Raw genomic sequence first — 3,194 nt, 5'->3', positions numbered from 1 at the left:
GTAATTTTATCTTATTCTTTAGGCCTCTATATAAAGGGGGGGGGGGGGAATCAAAATGTGTCTTGCATAAGGACACAAGCAATGCTGTCTCTTATACACATCTAGATGTGTATAAGAGACAGGTATACATTGCTTCACCCTGTACTCTTATTCAACAGAGAAACCCCGCCACTTACAGAATGGAATCTGTCTCTTATACACATCTAGATGTGTATAAGAGACAGGTATTATACTATCTCGACGTCAATGTGTTCTTCAAAATCAGACAGCGACCGACAATGCTGTACATCTCAGAAGTTTTGTAGACGTTTATCTTTGGTTGATGACCTTTTGACCTCCAGAATTGAGATTTTCGAGTCCAGTCAGTCGAGACAGCCGGAGTGGAGTTTCATGCAAATGTTTTCTACGGAAAAAATCGCACCCAGGCACTGTAGCACCCATATTATAATCAGGGGCGGATCCAGGATTTGAAAGAGGGTGGCTGAAAATGGAAAATTTATGATTCCTAGGCCGGAAATGAGCTTTCCCGACTTCTAGAGTTTTTTTTTAATGACGTTTAAGTTCTTCAAAATTCAAGGTTTTTCCCCTCTTGAAAAGATCAGTAATTTTATCTTATTCTTTAGGCCTCTATATAAAGGGGGGGGGGGGGAAATCAAAATTTCCCGCACGATTCGTGACGGCACTGGGTTTGGTCTTCAGGAGTTCGTGCTTCGAACGTCATTCCATTCATAGAAAAAGCCTTTTGATGGAGAAAGTGTACCTTTTTAGCAAGGTTTGCCTAGTTTGAAACTAAATTCCGGCCATGGACCTATAATAGGTACATGCTCCGGCTATATAAAATTGATTAGAATATTGAAACAGTTATTTTTGTTAATGAATAGATGGATTACTACTATGTTCATTTTTATTTATCTTATCTACGTAAATTTACTTTTAGAGTTTATATTTCATTAATGAAAATTTTTTAGATATTTATTTGAAAAATATATTATATGAAATAATGTAATCGTTAAAGTGTAATAATATTTGATATTTGATAAAGCAATAAGATTGAATTATGTTAAATAAAGACACAATGTATATATACACAGGCTTATAGTACTAGAGTCTAGTTAAAATATGTAAAAAATACTCGAAATGATATATTTATTATATATTTATATAAATATTATGCGTAAATATGTATTTAGTATATTAAATTAAATTTAACGAAAAAACGGAAGAAACATAGGAAGGAAGAAAGAAGCAATTTGAAGCGGCTGAAAATATTAAGTTCTCAGTTGGGAGGGGGAACCTCCTCTCAACCCCTTCCTCTAACTCCAGCCTACGAGCTCAAGTCCCCCTGTCGGACAACTTAGCGCCCCCCCCCCCCTCCCAGAAAATATATCCTAGAGCCGCCACTGTTGCTGAGACAGATTTGGCTTGGCGTAGGCAGTAGGCCCTACGTAGGCTACTGGGATGGAAACTAGGCCTATTTTTTTTGGTCCGCCTACCAACAAGCTTGGCCGATGGGTGGGCTTGACCAGACAGATGAGGGAACCTTAACCCCTTCCCCGCCCCCTCCCCCACACTAGCGCCTCCCCTGGTTCAAAGCACGAACCTCCTGTTATCGTTACGATTTAATCGTGCGGGGAAATCCACTCAAGCCGTTTATCCACAAGAGTTTGTAGAGGGCGTTCTGTGGTCGAGCGGAACGATTTTTCAGTCTGAGTGGACTCTCTTCTGTTATTGCTACTTTGTAATCACATTTCCATGGTATGCTGAGTATCGAAGTAGAAATGAATTTCCAACAAATTGTGACTCCTGAAGAATAGAAATATCCTTTGATTAAAAAAAACTTTTAATAATATAATAATAAAAAATAAATAAAAAAAAAAAAAACAAAACAAAACAAAAAAAAAATAATAATAATAATAATAATAATAATAATAATAATAGTGTAGTTTTATATAGCGCACATATCCATCTAGTGTAAGATGCTCAGGGCGCTTAATATGTGGACTAGGAACTCGATCAAAAAAAAAATCTAATTAGACCAAAGAAACTGGCCAATATTTGTATCATGATGTTGAATTGATAGTTGTAACTATACTACTCTTCCTATTAACATAATATATAACCTGGCCTTTTTCTTTAACTTATTCGTAATATTACAATAATAATATTTTCCCTGTTGCTTTTTCAATACAGAAATTTGTCTACCATACAGCCACTTTTTAACATATTTTTTTTTACAAAAACATAAACTTGGTTTTCCTAGCTTGCCTCCTCCGAGAAGGGCTGTGAGTATACAGTACTGTAGTTCAAATGATGCACTCACGGCCTAGTATTAGGCCACTATACTAACCACTCACCACAACCACACAGCCCGCGGCATAGCCTGGGTTCCAGGCCCTAATTTTAGTTTACTCACTCTTTATTGCACTTAGTGCGCACCATACCTAATTTAATTGGCGTCCCATACTCGATTTCTTTTTTTTTCGAATTACTTATTCCGTGTATCACTAAATTATTTTTCTCGTTGGTGGCGCTGTCCAGAATGAGAAAAATAACAAATAAGAGACTTGTGGCAAGTCTACCCGCGGCAGTGCATCGAGCACGGCGCGCCGTGCATAGCACGAATTATGATCCATTTTAAACGTTTGTCATGGAAAACTGAAATAGGGTATGTTGGATATTAGCCTGGTTGTATAACTGCTGAAATGAATTTTAGCGGGAAAAAAGTAAAGGAAAATTAATTTTCGGTTTTTCTGAATCAACATACCCTATAGTGTCTCAGAAAAAAAATCCCCATGCATAGGGCTTGGGCAATTTTTTTTACAGCACTTTGAAATTTTGGCCTAAAATACCCTATTTTAAACTATTTAAAATGGGGGTAGGGGAAATAACTTTATGTTTTTGGTCACTTTTACATATACTGTGGATATGAAATGTATTAAAATCTTGGCTATATAGTTACTCATCACTCTCATTTAAAAATTTGATCGGAATGATGACGTCATCATGATAAATTCCAAGATGGCGTCCATTATTGTGGGAAAAACTATGTTTTTAATGTAAAAATAATTTTATTGTTATCAAAGTACAATACAATCTCAATACAATATTATACACACAGGAATAAAATAAAACATATATATATATATATATATATATATATATATATATATAATTTATGAACTACTACAAATTTA

Source organism: Anneissia japonica, unplaced genomic scaffold (assembly GCF_011630105.1).
Source record: "Anneissia japonica isolate Jap-2015-1 unplaced genomic scaffold, ASM1163010v1 scaffold2320_len370340_cov150, whole genome shotgun sequence".
Lineage (NCBI taxonomy): Eukaryota > Metazoa > Echinodermata > Crinoidea > Comatulida > Comatulidae > Anneissia > Anneissia japonica.
The sequence above is the reverse complement of the archived record's forward strand: the minus strand, read 5'-3'. Positions refer to the sequence as shown.